Raw genomic sequence first — 17,895 nt, 5'->3', positions numbered from 1 at the left:
TCTCTAGCTATCCACAGAGATCTTCACTTTGTGTAAAGGAAGAGATTATCTAAGAGAAGCAGACTATTATTTTATTTCTGCAGTGAATGTAGCTGAGCCATTCCTGTGCAGATTTCAAAGATTTTCTCGATACAGTTTTTATCACCTAAGCAGACTTTATCTTCCATTTTCCTTCCAGATTCAACTATCTCTTTGTCACTCTCATTTATACTTGTTTCTGTTTATCATTTTCTAAAGTTCCTTTCTGGGACAGCACAATATAGTCAACTTTGCGTTATACATCTGTGAACCAACCTCAGATACACCAAGGAAAGTTCCAGACTTTTTGTGTATTTTAAAACACTTCTTAACCCTTTTTTTCAAAATTGCTATGCAGCAAGAAAACTCAATACTAGGGGGTGCTACCCTTTTAATTATGTAAATGAATAATTCTGTGGATGAATTATCTGGAGTAATGTCTTAGGATGGAAATTGCCATTGCTGGAAGGCTAATTTTGTTCTTTACACTCAAGCTGCTCAGTAGAACCTTCACAGACATTACTATTGCTTCTCACAAACTTCTTCTTCAAGTGGGTTTTAATAGACCTTTTCACCTGTAAGAGACAGTCAGGATAATGAAGATGTGTGGCTAGTAATGATGGCTGTCCAGCCACCGTGCTTAGGACAATGCAGTGAGATATGCTGATTATTCTGCCTTAAGGAATACTTTAGAATCCTTTTAATTTTTAATGTTACTTTCAAACCCCCTTCAAAGTTGTTACTAATAATACTTCTGGAAACTTTTACCGTAACTGAAATGCTTTACCACTTGGCAGTAGACAATAGATAGGTGTCTCCAACTGCTGACTTGCTGTGAACAGTGTTAGAAACTTACACCAAGCTTTGTGTCTTCATTCATCACAGTAAGTTTGTGAAGACCATAATTTCTACTGAGTACAGAACCGGTGTTAATGTTCAGAGACTGAACAACTCCAGGTTCCTGCCAACCTTTGGAACCATCAAATGCAATCCTGAGTTACTCTCATCACTTCTATTGCCATCCATACATCAGGTATACATTTCTTTTCAAGTCAAGAGAAATGATCTCAAAGCAAAAAATGAAAGCTTGGACACTAATTTCCTCAGTTCTGGATCCCAGTCAAATCAAACTGTAAAAGGAAAATGCTGCCTTTCAGAAATAAGCCATGAAGTCAGACTTCCAACATCCAAGGTGGCAGATATCTTACCAAACAAATAATGCCATTTTAGACTACACTTAGTGTTTAGACTATAAGTTATGCAAATAGTCTAAAAACAAGGGGTTGGCTTTAGCTCTGCTTTACTATGTAAGTCAATGAAAACTCAAGCCATCAACTCCTGTTGTCACCTTACAATTCCTTATAATCTCCTATCTTATTATCCAGTTCTTGGAAACACTTCTAATCTTGCATACAATGTAAATCACAAAAATGGCAAAACATACTCAGCTTGCTCTTTCTCTTCTATATCACAGCTCAGCATTCAAATATGCCTCCCAAGGGCAGCATGTAATTATCCTCCAGAGCCAAAACCAGTGTTTTTTTCTAGTCATAAACAGGGGGAAGGGACATACCAGTTACAACAACATATACATTATCATTTCATTGTTATTTGAATAGGTCTTCCAGTGATGTTTGCATTTAGCCCTGCTGCCTGCCCCAGGTTTAAGGTAGCCTGTGACAAAAGTGGTGAAAACAACAGGAGAATACAGCATTTGAAAAGTAATGATATGGCAGGTGGAGCCACAGGAAGTATGTTTATGCAATTTATGATTTCTATACGAAATAATGAACTCCCTGTCTGTATCCTCAAAAACCTGCAGACTCCATTTTGCATTATGCGGTGCTGTCCTCTGTCTCACTGCTTCTCTCCGAAACAAACATTTCTAAAGCTTAACAAGCAAGTGTCAGTAATTTGTGCAGCTCTCTTTTTAAGCATGCAAGCCCTAGTGAGCAGGCTGGATCACATCCAAAAGAGTAATTTGTGAGGGAGGGGTCATTTTTGACAAAGTCAGCAGCAAAGGTCTATGAATGTATGAGGCAAGTGATGCAAGAGCCGCTGCCTGGAGGACAGGAACTATCCTGTTTTAAGGAGTTTTCACAAGCTAGAGGCTGTGCAGGTGTCAGTGGCAAGAGAATCAGTTTGATGAAGCAGGGATAACCCTGCCCTCATGGACTCAGACAGCACTCGGAATCCATCAGGAGTGAAGGGGCTTGCAGTTACTTCGCTCTTTGTTAAATGCTCTCTCTTTGCTTTTGCTTGGTAGGGTAAACGCTGTTACTTTCTAGACTTCTGATCCCATCTACTGTGTCTCTGACAGCGTGGTTGTAGCTGTTGCACACGTCTGACTTGTGAAGCTGTTAATCTACAGGTTGTTTTTGGGAAGGAGGTGTCTGATGTGACAGAGGAGTGTGAAGAAATCACCATTACTGCTGGGAAAAAGGACACTGTGAGCTCCAGGCTCATGGGGTTTGCACCTCAGGCAGCTCCCTACAGGCCTGAAACCTGGAGCAATGCTGGAACTTACTTCTGGAGGAAATAGCCACTCAGCAGGTTGTATGGCTGAATCCCTGCCCATTGGGGTCACTCGCAAGGGCAAACTCACCACACTTAAATAAATATAAAACCTTATATTAGCATGTAAGATTACAAGAAGGCCATCATTTTGTCCTCTGGGACCCTAATTCCTGGCATAATGAAAGAAAATTACTTTTTCCCTTCATTATAAGACACGCTACTGAGGTAGCAATTAAAACTAGAGTGTTCAGAAGGAAGAAAGCAGTTTCTCCAGGCTTCTGTGCTGCAGTACACAATGGCAGTTTCAGAGGCATAAGGATCCAAATAAGTCATTTAGAAGCACCTTGTTTTTTAAGCAAGGATGTGGGGAGCGAAGCGTTAGGAAAACCAAGAATAAATCTGAGTGCTGCATTTTGCAGAGAAATCATCTGAGCCTCCCAAATTCACTTCTTGCTTATGTTTTGAGGGGTATGCGGCCAAAGCTTCTATTGATCACCCATGTGTGGAAGCGTAACAGCAAATAAAATGAAAAGCCCTTCTGGATAATTGTTATAGAACACGTAGGCGATCTGGGGGAAAAATCAGAACCAGAGATGTGCCAGAGGGAAAAAAAAAGAAAGAAAAAAAAAAGAGAGAGAGAGAGAGAAAAGATGCTATTTAACACGCCAGCCTTCTGTGAGCCCCTCTGCTTCCCATCACTTTTTTGCCACTCAGGACTCCCACCGTGGACTGCTGCTGCCACCTACTGTCACCTACACTGCCAGGAGCTGAGCTCCCCTCCTGGGCCCTGGCAAAGCGACTGGGGGTGGGAGGGGATGTCAGGACATGAAGTATTTTTGGACAATGAAGAAAAAATAGCTCCAAGGAGAGAAAGGGATGGGAGAAAGCGTCACAGCCAAGATTAAAACCCCAAGTACAGCTTTATCTATTGAAGATATACCAAAAAAAAAAAAAAAAAAAAAAGGCCACACTGAGGAGGGAGGCCTGAATGAAAATGCTCTTTCTTTCAAAGGGAAAGGGAAACCCACATCTGGATCCACCTTTCTGTCATGCAGTGACCTAAACCTATTCCCAGGGCCTTTAAGGTTGTTAGTTTAAGTGCCATGATTGACAGCTGTGGTCAGCTCCCATTACATGATGAAATGACCTGCACAGCGGGAAACTTAAGGAATTAAAAGAAGCCTGGGGTAAGTTCAAGCTGCCTAATTCATTCACCTCTGTTACGGCTGTTTTAGGAGCAGATAGCTTCAGATGCTGATGATGGAAATCCTGCACCTGATCCCAGCTTTAAATTCACATGGAGGAAGACTTGGATAATAGAGGAGCCTTCGGTTTTTGCAGGTATTTCTAAAGAAAATTGGAAGGAAACCATGTTTTCAGAATGCATTTTGAAAGGCTCACTTTGGAAAGAAAAGGACAAGTGTTGGCACTGGAACGATAGCATGTCTGTTACAACCCAGCATGAGATGTGCTGGACTTCATAACCTCTGAATTTCACACTTCTCATTGCAGGTGGCAGCAAAAGTCAGACCCAGATTTCCTGATCAGTTTGTATTTCTTTCCTGTTAATGCTATATAGCAGTCTTCATTAGCACTACCAAGCTACAGAGTAGTTGCAAGGGGCTGAGAAACAAAATAAATTACCCTTTCCCCTTCTCTGTGCAGCTCTTGTTAGACTGTTCTCAGTGTTTAAGCCAGTTTAGTTTCGCAGTCTCTAACTTGTCTTTACTACCTGTCCTGTAGTGCACGGTTGAATAATTTTCAGTTGATTTAACTAAGCACAGTGCTAAGATAATTTTTTTTGTTCCTTATACCATTTATCTCTGATAGCTATGCTACACCACGTGGGCACTTTTCTACATCATTTCAAATACAATTAAATCCTGTCTTCGGTATGACTAACACACATTTCTGGTACTATGACTCCATCAGAATGTCATATCTAGGAATGCGATCATCATTATTCTACACAAAAATCTATTATATAATGAAATACTTAAAGATAATTTATAGTAACACTGACACTATGCCCTGACACTATAGCTATTGACACTATAAATATGACACTATAATAATTTATAATAGCAATGTGATTGAAGTCAAAATGCTTTCCACATTGGCAGAGCATTCCCAGGATGTCATTCTCTCTTCTTTCATGTCCTCCAGGAGATACCAGATTTGCCTCTCCACCTAACATGGGTGGCAAAACTATTGCCACCCATGGTTACAGGGATAATATCCAAGGATGATTTAACAAAATGACCATGGAACCTTCCCAAGGGGGATATACTCAATGTAAGATATGATTTTGTTATCATTTATACCGCTATAAACCTTGAATAATTGCAGTGGCACTTCTCAAGATGAGCAGTCTTCCAGCTAAAGTACAGGTTTTGATACCAAACTCAGTTTTGTTCCAGATGGTTGTGGTCTTCTAGATGAACTATGGCATTTTTTTCCGTTAATTCTTTTTGTAGAGAAAATGTGTTAATGAAAGATGGTGGGCGAAACTCAGCCACACTAGTGAAGCACTCAGAATCTGAAGCCCGAGTCAATGCTTCCCTGCAGCAGGCAAAATAAATCCAGTGTAAGAGAGGCTATGTCCCAAAAGCTGTGAAATTTTTATTAAGATGGGCAAAGTACTGTTAGCCCCATTTTACAGGTAAGAAAGGGACACAATTTGGTCCTCTGTCATTCCTTAGTAACACCTGCAATGCCTAACAGATCATAATACATGCAATCCCAAAGAAATAATGCAGATACTTAATAATGAAAAAAATACTGTGTAGCAATGAGCCAGCACACAGAAACGAACCATCTACACAAATACAATTGCCAACAGAATTAACCGGCTACTATAAATTATCCCTTGTTGCACTGATGACTATTCACAGTGTATACCTGTACAGTATGTGTCATAGAAAGCCTTTTGGACAGTTCACTAGATGTTTTACATCACCATGGAAGTACCTCTGTGGATTTCATTTTCTGCACAGTTTGAGTTTTTGTATTTGCTTGCATCTGAGATCTGAAATAAGTGTTAATCACTGAAAAAAAAAAAAAAAAGAGAGAGAGAGAAAAAAAAAAGCCTTTTTTCCCCCTTTTAAAATCTGACAGTTACAGTTGCAGGAAAAAATGTGTTTTATGCTTACATGCTGTATACTGTTACCCCATGCACAACCACTAGACCATCACATCTGCCATGAGGAATGAAACAAATCAAGGACCATTGAACACTGTGAATTGTAACAAAAAATCAGCAGAGAGGGATTCTTGCAGGTGTTTCTGGAACTATGACACAGGGGGCAATTCAGGGTGATCAAAAGATCAAAAACCCTTGGCTACGCACGTCAAGCTGTGGTGAAAGAAAATGTTACTATGCTGGACTATAATCAAAATACTTAGGGCACTCCAAATTTTGAGGTGATTTTTTTGCTCTGCCTCTGCTGTTTCATTTATCAGCTTATGTTTGTGTGTGTAGTGGGTATTTTTATTTATTTTCCCCACCTCATTTACATAAAAGTGAATGCACTTATAAAAGAATACAGGAAAAAGAGGAAGGCCGATGTCATATAGCTGAGATCTACTTCTGCCTCTCTCCTGGTATTCAATTTTGACATTTTCAAAGCCACCTCTAATATGAATTGGTTTCAGGTTCAATGAATTTATGAATTCATAAATTCAATAAAGGTCACACTCTTCCAAGTTACTAACAATTTGATTATAAGGTGCACTCTGCTGATATATTCTGAGCACTTACGGTGTCTCACGATGGTGCTTTTCTTAGAAACAAAGGGCTATCCCCAATTATTACTTCTTTCTTACTACCATTCTTTCTGTTGCTCTTCTACAATATGACAGGCTCTTGATCTTATCTCATGCTATTGCTTAGAATTGCTGTGTTCAGAGAAGCACCTGCTGTGTTTATCTCCAGAAATGGATGCAATTCATTGATGACTAAAATGATCCTTTTACACATACCATAAATCAATGTTTCTGCCTTTCCAACAGTCAACAAAGACTGCCAAATCTTTAAACACTTCCAGTGAAGGGTGTACAGTGAGTTCAGATGAACACAAACAAAAAAAATAGAAACAAAAATGAAATTACCTGCTCTCTCTCCCCCCAGAAATGTTGCTTCCTCAGAGCTGAAAATGGCCATTGGACCTCTGTGATTATTTTGCTCTGCTGCAAACGCAGCTGGGCCACAACCTGTTTGCCTCTCAGCACCTATCTGAACTTCACTTTATTCGAAATATCATTCCATAGTTTTCCAATTCTGAGAAGCATTGGTAGCTTTGTTCCTAAAATTCCCTATTTATAAAAATTACTTTTATTTTATCAGTCAAACGTTTCCTCTAAGCTGCCACAGACCTGAGAAAGTGGGAAGTCGGAGTGGCGAGAAAACAAAGAGAAATGCATTGCAAAAGGCAGTCTGACAATTCTGCATCTTACAGAAAAACAAATCTATGCCTTTTAAAGGGCCAGGCTTTCACCTTGCTCCCAGGACTGTCTTTGTTCCCCAACAGGTGAGATGCACTCTAGATAGAACAGTATTGTCACCTTAAGCTAAGAGGTGCAACAGCCCAGCACCATTATACCTTATTAGACTTCTTTAGAGATTTACAATTCCACTACTGACCAAATCCTATTCATCCTGGGAGTTGGATCTGTGCTTGAATACAAGTACTGAAAAAGAAGAAAAAAAAAAAAAAAGTCTAGGCTGTTATATATCATGAATCTGTGGACCACAAACATCATAGACACCTCACAGAAGTGTAGGACCAATTCTCTGCTTTAAATGAAGACAATTCTATTACATGAGCTGAAAGAAGAATCTCAGAGGTTCTCAAGCGTGTATCTGCTTAGGTTTACAATTGCTCCTGGTTCATTGATTTTGAATGGACCCTCCCACTGATGGAGATAAACACATGTACTGGGAGTTTGTGGGCACAGATCCTTATTGATCATCTCTCTTTTCTGTTGGCAATTAACATTGCTCAGACCTGTTGTCATGCTAGGCTGAGAGCAGGTCATAGCTCTAAAGTTAAATATATAAAACTGTCAACGTCTGAAACACAACCACGAAGAATGTCAGTGACCTGTTTTTGGCAGAGCTTTCCCTCACCTGTAGATAGCTCCCAAGAGTGGGCTGCAACTGAATAAACATTTTCATTTAGGCATGTTTCTCAAGGTGTTTGTTGTGGTTGTCCCTGGTATCTTGTTATCAGTCTGTGTAGCAGACATTAGGAGGTTATCTTATTTGCCCAGTTCTGCAGACAACAAAAATTCTGATGTGACTACATTTAACACAGTTATCCAATTTAATTTGTATTTGATGCAGCCGCTCTCAAATACTGTGCTAACTGTACAGAGTTCTGAGTTTTAAAGGAAGTTTTGAATACTGGAGAAATCCCACTGTCATCTTATTTAGCCAGGTTAAGCTCTCTTATTCTGTTATCATCTCAAGAAACCTTCTAGAAATCATTAGAGTTAGTCTAAAATTGCTATGGAGTGGTGGTGAACAGAATGCATTGCCTTGCTGTGGAGTCTGTAAATGCAACTTTTTATGCTCAGGTAAATGAAGGTAGATACTGTATTCTATTCTCCATCATAGCATCCCTCACAAAAGCAGACAAATAAATGGAAACAGGATATCACAACATAAATAATATTTTATCTCCACTTGTCATCTTTCTCCTGCTGACAAATCAATAATACTGAAGTTAGTTTTAAAGCAGTGGCATTGTCATGCTGAAGCCTTACAAATACCTGCTGTGTGCATCAAGCCCTTGTGTTTACTGAAGTGGGATGGGGAAATATTGTTAACACATGTAAAAAAGAGACTGCTGCCTCACCACAGAGGGTGTCTTACTGTGTAGCCCCCAAAGGCTCTCTCCCAAAAAGACCAATACAGGCTTCAGTTCTTACCATTGTTGTATCAAAGGAATTAACTCAAATATCAGTAATGTAACACAACCTACTTGAGAAACAGGCAGGGAAACAGGAGGGAGCAGCTATTGCCAACTCAGGATCAAATCCAAACATCCTTCTCATGAACAAAGTAGCCACTGCAGTCCAAGTGAGGCCAGAGTAACCCATACATCCTTCTTTGCACAGTCATCCCCAGAACTTCAAAGGCTCTCAAAAAGTAGTTCAGAAGCTTTAAGATTCAGCTTGAGATAATCCATTCTTTAAATGAAGTGTTTGAATGGCTACGCTACACTAAATTCATACTGACGAGGGAAATACTCATTTCCATCTCAGTGTTGTTTTATAGCCTATTTAGTTGGATGTGATATTCATGAGACAGTAGCTGAAAAACGTTAAAACTAGTTTTATCACAAACCTTTTCAAAAGGTTTTCCCATTCTCTGGAGCATGTCACTGCTCTCCCTCAGACCTTTCTCATGTCAGTGGGAAAAAAGCTACATTGCACATGAAGTGCTTTAAATTAGTTTGTAGTATGATAGCTTCTAGCATAGAAAACGCCTATTGAATACACTAGTCACAGTCATTAATCACAAGCTGGGTGAGTCTATGCACTGGAAAATGGGAAGGGAGACAGCAGGATGGTGGTCTGGTAGCACCAAATCTCTAACCTTTCCTAATTTATTTAAGGGAAAAGTCACTTAAAAGAATCAAATCCTGCATTAATCCTGAGCTGTTAGAGACCTCTATTCAATGCATACTGTCTCCTCTACTACCTCTCCCAGCCCTATGCTGCCCAATATATGGAATTAACCCCTACTCTAATTAGGGGCAAAAATATCCGCTTCTTCTTAGGTGAGAAAGGAAGATAATGGTTTATGCTTATGGTCCGAGTGCCAAAGACCAATTTAACCTTCATTTTATATTTAATGGATTTAACAATCAGCACTCATTGGGTGGTGGAGGGGAATCTGATATTCTGAAGAATATGCAAGGCAGCCACCTTTCTGCAGTACATCTAACAGCCACTTTTGGGGTGGCATGATACAGTGTTAATTCAACCATTTTTATTTCATTTACAATTCAGCATTTTTTCTTCCACGTTACAGTACATAAAATAGAGATGATATTTTTAATACTGTCCCTCTTCCATATACAGCTTCTAATCAAGCAGCCACAATTATATGTAGGTGTAAAAAGCACACTACACATTATGAAAACATCAGCATTTATCACAGGGAAGTATTATGGCTTTACAGCAAGATCCCCTCTACAGAGCACATAAAGATATTAAAGAGGTACAGAAGAGAAAACACACATTAAAACTTTATTTATAAAATGTAAAGATGATGGTTTTTTTTAAAGCTTTCCAGCTAAGAGAAACATGAAAATCACCAAAACCTTACCCAGCTAGTGTTCTGTCTCTGCCACTGATTGGCATCAGATGCTCCAAATGAAGCCTTACATGAGACATTTTTCTCAAGCCCAAAGATCATGGTGAAAGGCTGAACTCTCAGATTGTCCCAGGCTCTGAAAAGGCTTGCATAGCATGTCACAGCAGGACAGAGTGGAGTAACATGCTTCTTTACTAAGAATCACAGAATCATCTAGGTTGGAAGAGACCTCCAAGATCATCTAGTCCAACCTCTACCTAACACTAACAAGTCCTCCACTAAACCATATCACTAAGCTCAACATCTAAACGTCTTTTAAAGACCTCCATGGATGGTGACTCAACCACTTCCCTGGGCAGCCCATTCCAATGCTTAACAACCCTTTCGGTAAAGAAGTCCTTCCTAATATCCAACCTAAACCTCCCCTGGCGCAACTTTCGCCCATTCCCCCTCGTCCTGTCACCAGGCACGTGGGAGAATAGACCAACCCCCACCTCTCTACAGCCTCCTTTAAGGTACCTAAAGAGAGCGATGAGGTCGCCCCTGAGCCTCCTCTTCTCCAGGCTGAACAATCCCAGCTCCCTCAGCCGCTCCTCATAAGACTTGTTCTCCAGACCCCTCACCAGCTTCATTGCCCTTCTCTGGACTCGCTCGAGCACCTCCATGTCCTTCTTGTAGTGAGGGGCCAAAACTGAACACAGTACTCGAGGTGCGGCCTCACCAGAGCTGAGTACAGGGGGACAATCACTTCCCTATTCCTGCTGGCCACACTGTTTCTTATGCAAGCCAGGATGCTGTTGGCCTTCTTGGCCACCTGAGCACACTGCTGGCTCATATTCAGCTGACTATCAACCAATACTCCCAGGTCCTTCTCTGCCAGGCAGCTTTCTAACCTCTCATGTCCCAGCCTGTAGCGCTGCTTGGGGTTGTTGTGCCCCAAGTGCAGGACCAGGCACTTGGCCTTGTTGAACTTCATACAGTTGACCTCAGCCCATCGCTCCAGCCTATCCAGATCCTCCTGAAGAGCCTTCCTACCCTCAAGCAGATCGACACACGCACTTAGCTTGGTGTCGTCTGCAAACTTACTGAGGGTGCACTCGATCCCCTCATTCAGAGCATCAATAAAGATATTAAAGAGAACTGGCCCTAGTACTGAGCCCTGGGGTACACCACTAGTGACTGGCCTCCAACTGGATTTAACTCCATTCACCACGACTCTTTGGGCCCAGCAACCCAGCCAGTTTCTAACCCAACGAACCGTACGCCAGTCCAAGCCAAGAGCAGCCAGTTTCTTGAGGAGAATGCTGTGGGAAACGGTGTCAAAAACCTTACTGAAGTCAAGGTAGACCACATCCACAGCCTTTCCCTCATCCACCAAGCGCATCACTTTGTCATAAGAGGAGGTCAGGTTCATCAAGCAGGACCTGCCTTTCATAAACCCATACTGACTGGGCCTGATCACCTGGTTGCCCTACAAGTGCCACATGATGACACTCAAGATAATCTGCTCCATGAGCTTCCCCAGCACCGGAGTCAGACTGACAGGCCTATAGCTTCCCGGGTCCACCCTCCGGCCCCTCCTGTAGATGGGCGTCATGTTGACTCCAGTCGCCAGTCGACTCCTCCCCCTTCATCTCAGCCTCCATTTTTAACTTTATTTGTTGGCTTCAGGCCTCGAGGAAGAAGTTTCAGGAACCTTTCCCCCTAAAAAAAAATGTGAGACTGGTGGTACTTATGAAAATTTCAGGTTGTTTTGTTACCTGGTTGAATATTCTTTTCTCATATATTGAGAAGCTATTGCCTTCAGTGATGACCTGCCAGAGTCATTTTCATGGTCTAATCACTTGTGTGAAAAACAATCATCTCTGCTTTGAATTTCTCAGCATATTTCCCTATAAACTTTCAGATAAATTCTTCTATAGAGATGTTCTAATATTACTAAAATTGCAAGCAAATGATGAAGATACTAGGGAAAAAATGTGCATCAGAGCACTAAAGAGGAATGTTTCTGCTGCATATGTGCATTTCCCAGAGAGATTGTTCAACAGCCTTGAATTCTAACAGAGATACACAAATTCATCAGCTCTCCACCTGCTCGTCTCTTATTTTATCTCGTTTTTACCCACTCTATCTGCTTTGATCTCTGTCCATTGGTCCAAATAGTAAGATAGCCTTTATTTCTTGGAAATATATTTAGATGGGCTTTACCCTTCTTTCTGGTGAACAGGAAGGCAATTCAGATTGTGCAGGACACTGATACTTGTGCTCTCTCCCTGCAGAAATGAAAACCTAGAGAAGTAACCATTAATGTTTTGTTGGGGGCTTGTGTGTGTGTGTTGTGGTTTTTTGTTGTTTATTTGTTTGTTTTTTTAATTAGCTGAAAGTTTATCCCGATTTGAGGACAAATTTATTATTTCCCCTTTTTCTAATGCTTCACAGCCAACTGCAGCATTTTGCAATCCAGTTGGCATTTGTTGTTTCTCACCTCAACACCCCAAAAAAGTATTTGAAACAAAATTTGATCATTGAACTGATCTCTATGAGGCAGAAAGGTTTCCTCTCTCTCTGCTGTAGTTATGTTTAGGCTACAAGGAAAATAGAAGAAAAAAACTTCATTTTATTCAGCAGCTACAATCTGAAGGAACTAAAATAGCAGATAAGTTGTAGAGGAAGTTGCAGCTTTATAGTCCCTTTTATGATTATTATGGTACTTAAACTCTATCTATAGTGTTTTGATCCTTAATGCTAAAAATTACCATGAGAACCCTGTTTCACTGCAAGTTAAGGGACAGTAAGGTTTACATCAAGAGCGAATAGGCAAATTGCAGCAGGTAATGGACCTAGCAGATGATCCAAATGCAATTAAGCTGATAAATAAGAACACTGAAATTTACAACAGAGCTGAATTTTTTTTTTACTTCCTTTTTTTTTCTTACTGCACACACATGCATTTGCACATGCACACATGTATATATTTTACACAGGCACATACAGACGAGGTCACACTAATTTTCCAAGATTTGAGACAAATGCATGGACAGAATTTCCTCCATCTAAACAGAAGGCCACTTTTCTTCTCATGTAAATTCACTGAAGAAAGGGGTATTACACCAGGGAGAGGTTTGACCCAGAATGTCAACAGTTTTGAAAAAGAAGAGCTTTTATTTATTATGCAATTATTCACACAGAGGGATTTGCTTTTCTCTTTTAAGAGGATGTGTCATGCAGTTTGACATCTGCTGCTTCTTTTGCAAAAGCTGCTATCCCAATTCGGGTGATGGCAGAACAAGCAGTGTCAGGGACATACATATTTGATTTGCCTGTGTTTGCAGCAGGAAAACAAAGTTTGCAAGCCAGCCATATCAAGATATGTTGCATGTCCTAGAACAACTGAGAAGATGGTATTCCTCCTGGCTGTGTAAAAAAAGACTGAGATGAACTGCTCTTTCAAAAAATACAGTTACTTAACAAACAGCAAAATACAGGACATAAGCAGACCACAGACATACCAAGAAGAGCTTCATTGTGTTGATACCTCTTACTGTGCCTCTTATGAATAGTCACAAAGCAAAGCAAAACTCTAATTTAGACTACAGAGATTTCCAGTCTTAAGAGTTGGCATGGGCATCACCAAAAATGAAACCATGAAGACAGTCACTGAAGTCCTACGGATAATGTTGCTGAATTCTTCATTGGGACTCAAGAAAAGGCAATACAGGATAGTCCCTGCGAAGATCTAATCTAACTTTCACAGGAAAATTATGTTGGCTTGGAGTTTAATCAGTATCTTAGAAATTAAATCAAACTGACTCACAAAATTTATAGCTGTGTAAGTGTTATAAGACTCTGTCTTCACCTTGTAAGCTGAGAAACAACAAGATGATGATTTACAAACTGGCCAGTCAGTATATCAGCATATAGAGTATGCAACAGAGGTCACTGGTTTTGTGGATATATATGAGCTTCCTCCTATACTTTTGTCTATTGCTTGTGCCTGGCTATGTGGGGGAAAAAAAAAAAAAAAAAGGCTTTTATCTTTGTGCAAGAAGAAAGTTCTCAAGCTCAGGGACTACATGGTGTGTAGTGGTTTTAGCCAGCTGGGCAGCCGAGCTCCACCACAACCATTCTCTCAATCCCCCTCCTCAAAGGCAAAGGGGAAGAAAATAAACAAGGGTTGAGATAAGGACAGGGAGATCACTCAACAATTATTGTCATGGGCAAAACACACTCAGCATAGAGAAATTAGAGAAATTTATTACCTATTGCTAACAAGCTAGGGAAATGAGAAACAAAGAAAACAAACTAAAAACACCTTCCCGCCATCCACCCTTTTCCACCTTCTTCCCTCTGAGAGGCGCATGGGAACGGGGAATGGGGTCTGCAGTCAGTCCCTAACGCTTCATCTCCACCGTCATCTTCATGGTCACTCTCTACCCCTGCTGCACGTGGAGTCCCTCCCACAGGATGCCGTCCTTCCCAAACTGATCCTGCAGGGGCTGACCACAGGCAGCAGCTCTTCAAGAACTGCTCCCACATGGCTCCGTACCACAGGGTCCATCCCCCAGGAGCAAACTGCTCCAGCACAGGTCCCCCACGGGCGGCAGCTCCCCCCAGACCCCTGCTCCTGCGTGGGCTCCTCTCCACGGGCTGCAGCTCCGGCCCGGGGCCTGCTCCTGCGGGGGCTCTCCATGGGCCGCAGCCTCCTCCAGGCCACATCCACCTGCTCCACCGGGGGCTCCTCCACGGGCTGCGGCGTGGAGATCTGCTCCGTGTGGGACCCATGGGCTGCAGGGGGACAGCCTGCTTCAACAGGGGCCTCTCCACAGGCCGCAGGGGAACTGCTGCTGCCTGCCTGGAGCACCTCCTGCCCTCCTGCTGCACTGGCCTTGGGGACTGCAGGGCTGGTTCTCACTCCTCACTCGTTCAGCTGCTGTTGTCCAGCAGGTTTTTTGTTTGTTTGTTTGTTTTTCCCCTTTCTTAAATCTGCTTTCCCAGAGGCGCAAACAACATCGCTTATTGGCTCCGCTCTGGCCAGCAGTGGATCCCTTTGGAGCCAGCTGAAACTGTCCCTTATCTAACATGGGGCAGCTTCTGGACTCCTCTCACAGAGGCTACCCCTGCAGCCCCCTGCTACCAAAACCGTGCCACGTAAACCCACTACATGGTGCCAATCACCAATCGCAATTTCTGTAAGAGAAATTGCCTACAGAAACGTTGTGATGAACTGATTTATTTTCCTGCAGTGTCCATGGAACGTACACCACACAAATTATTTGTCTATATTGTCAGTTCCAAAATTCCAATGCAGTATCTTATATAGTCCTTCAAAATGTCTGGGACAGAAATCAATCTGACCACAGCAACACATATCAATCACTGTGGTCACTGAAGAAGCCAAGACAAAAAAAAACAACCGAATCAAAAATAAAGTTCATTGTGTAGTGACTGGATCCATACAGGATGGATTAAATAAATTGTCCATATGGAGCATTTCATGTCTGACACCAGAGCATTTGTGTGTATTGATCTTTAAAAAAAAAAAAAAGGAGGGGGGGGGGGGGGGGAAGCCTGGAACATGTAGATATTCACTCTGATCAAACTCATTTAAAATGCACCTCATAATTAAGGATTTTAAAAGAAAAAGAGAGATTTTGTCAAATGTATTATTAAAGCATAGTGGGTCCCCTAGGTCCCAATTAGGAATCTGATTAGATGTTTGAGTTTAAAAAGCTGCAGGTAGGGAGTTCTGCTCTCTGCTGCCTTGAATTAACATATTGATGGTATCCCAGCTCTAGCTGGAAGGAGAGGCAGAGATGCAGCGTGTAGTTTGATGTGCCAGCACAGTGCTTTCTGAGCACTAGCACCTCAGTCTAAGGAAAGAATTATTTATACAGCCACGTATGACCAGTGACAACAAAAAAGAAGTTACAATACAGAAATGCACTGAGCAAAGTATTTGTTGGTAATGGTACTAGAGAAAAAGGTATTGTGATTGGAGCAACATGATAAAGAACAAATGCCAAAACAAAACAAAGCCCAGTGGGTTTCTGGCTTGAATATGGCAGGACTTTCACCTGTGGCCTTGATCCATAACAGAGCTATGGCCTCAGTTTCAGCATATGGCAAAGTTTAGGCACAGTCTCAAAGTTGTATTAGAATGGCCCTCGAAATCTGTGTTAATTTCTACCCTGTTGAAAAATTAGGACTATTGGTTGCAGGTGATTTCAAAATGGAGCCCACAACAAGCTGGTTTGGGTTGGATATCCTGCTCAGAGCTCTTAAACATTAAGCTGATGCTGGTATAGTGCCTAACCCTGCTTTGATACTGGAAATAATTTATCAGACCAGTCAGGCACACCCAAAGTATTTGTCACTGCTGTGGAACCTGCCACCAGGTCTACTGGGCATTTATGCTGCACCAGTTACAGCCACTGCACTTGCTGCACATGCCTCTGCTCGCTGCTGTCTGCACACGCAGGCTCTGCCCATCTCGCCTTTTCACCTGTCACCTCCCTATCTAACACAGCGCCCTTCAGCCAGGGCCAACCTGCAAGGTGACTCTGGAGCAGCTGTTAGGGAAATGGCTTAAATAAGGTGCTCAGGAGATGCTGCATGAAGTACTGGCTTGGTAAGCTAAGGGGAAGCATCGGGAGGGGTGGTTCTGATGGGTTGTGAGAAGAGTACAGAGCTGGTAAGTTACACACTGATGAATATTACATGAAAATGAAAGGGACTCATGTTTTGGTGGAAATGGGGTATTTTGTGTAAAGAATACCTCTATTACTATTGTTCAAGCAGATCATTTGGCAGGAGACATTGGTGGGTTTTCACATCATTAGGGATTATTCTGGTGGATAAGGTTTAAGCGGTCACACAACTGTGCTGAGACCTCTGATGACTGAGGTAAGAGGAAAATAATTGCTTTCTATGGCTTTTTTAGTATCTTGCTCCATTGGTAATAAATACAATAGTACTGAAGTACTACCCAGGCATTTTTTTATTCTAGAGAACTAAGGAGTCTTGAGACTCATAATGGCAGCCCACTGCAGAAACACATACCAAGATGTGGATGAAATCTTCCCTGTTTTTGAGTTTAAGGATTACCTTGTCTCTGTAGTTTCTCAGGTTATAACAGCTCCCTTTCACTGATATGGTTTTCTTGCAAAAAAGATTTTTTTCAGGTTCTGAAACGGCTCTTCTCCCAAATGCATGCATGAAGAAGAAGCATGAAAATGCAAAAAAGCCAGAAAAGTCACTGTTATAGCTCCCACAACACCCGTAACTCAGCTCTCCTGAGCCTGTACAGTATTCTGTAATACTGAATTTGCTGCTAGACGTGTGCTTTGACTGCACTGTTCGTACAATACATTATGGTGTTTTTGACAAGTCAGCTTGCTGTAGTCTGTAGGGGGCAGTTTTACATCTGCTGCTTATCACACTCTGTTAGGCTCCTGGCCACATTCTGGTCTCCATCATGACCTCTGTCATAGGTCCTGGACTATCCTCTTATAGAAAAGAGGATTTTGATGATGGAAGGATGGAAGAATGCACTAATGCTTTCCCTGCATTTTCCTGTACAACCCTGTATGGAACCGTGCCACAGAATGGCTGCGGGAAAGAGGATACCTGCTTAGGAAAGAAGATGTAATATGTCACTCAGCTCTGAATACACTGAACACACACTGTGTAGCTGGAAGTACTGCCTGTTTTGATGCAGCATGGTCACAGGAAGATCTTCTATCTCACTAATTCCAATCCTCAGTGAAGGTTTTTGAAGTTTTGCTCTTCTATGAGCCGCCTTTAGTTCCTCTCCTGAGGAACTAACCAACAATACAGCTACGTCAGTACTTCTCACCTGCCTCTTCTTTTGAAAAATGTTCTTCCCATTTCCTAGAGCAGGATATGCCTCTGCCTGGGAACAACACTGTGTCTTTGTGAAACATCTTGCTAAGTCTGTACAACTACTAAACCCCACACTGAATGTGGGCTAAAACAAAGCTGTTTTCTGGAGAACTATAATTATAAATCCCTAGGCT

The 17,895-nt window shown here is 41.7% G+C and overlaps 1 long non-coding RNA gene across 1 annotated transcript in view; it reads left to right on the top strand.

The window, feature by feature from the left end:
• Nucleotides 1–3,538: 3,538 nt before the first annotated feature.
• The window catches only part of LOC308195285, a 35,169-nt gene continuing 20,812 nt past the window's right edge, over nt 3,539–17,895 (top strand). Inside the window, exon 1 of the long non-coding RNA XR_013951391.1 lies at nt 3,539–3,722. This is a non-coding gene — a long non-coding RNA (uncharacterized lncRNA). The remainder of the gene's footprint in view (nt 3,723–17,895) is intronic.

The sequence above is a fragment of the Anser brachyrhynchus genome, assembly GCF_964034855.1.
Source record: "Anser brachyrhynchus genome assembly, chromosome: 5".
Lineage (NCBI taxonomy): Eukaryota > Metazoa > Chordata > Aves > Anseriformes > Anatidae > Anser > Anser brachyrhynchus.
The sequence above is the reverse complement of the archived record's forward strand: the minus strand, read 5'-3'. Positions and strand labels throughout refer to the sequence as shown.